Source organism: Penaeus monodon, chromosome 19, assembly GCF_015228065.2.
Source record: "Penaeus monodon isolate SGIC_2016 chromosome 19, NSTDA_Pmon_1, whole genome shotgun sequence".
In the NCBI taxonomy this organism is placed as follows: domain Eukaryota; kingdom Metazoa; phylum Arthropoda; class Malacostraca; order Decapoda; family Penaeidae; genus Penaeus; species Penaeus monodon.
This window is the reverse complement of record NC_051404.1, coordinates 5859601-5859809: the sequence shown is the minus strand read 5'-3', so window position 1 is coordinate 5859809 and position 209 is coordinate 5859601. Positions and strand designations below refer to the sequence as shown.

Sequence of the window (209 nt, the reverse complement as noted above, 5' to 3'; positions counted from 1 at the left end):
CCCATATTTGTTCAAGAAATATACACATTTTGCTAGAATTCCTGTGGAAACTTGTCAAACATTCTCTTAACCTCTACTTTCCAAGCTCTTCAATGAAAATCTCTTAATTAATTTGTATGAGGCTGAAAAACGCTGAATATACCTATTGAAACAAGTCGGTCTACAAATGGTCAGTATTCGGTGTTTTAGCAAATGTCTTTTGAGCTTGT

The 209-nt window shown here is 34.0% G+C and overlaps 1 protein-coding gene across 1 annotated transcript in view; it reads left to right on the top strand.

Annotated features, from left to right (window-relative positions):
* LOC119585022 (coatomer subunit beta-like) overlaps positions 1–209 on the top strand; it is a 7948-nt gene that overhangs the window by 562 nt on the left and 7177 nt on the right. The window lies entirely within an intron of this gene.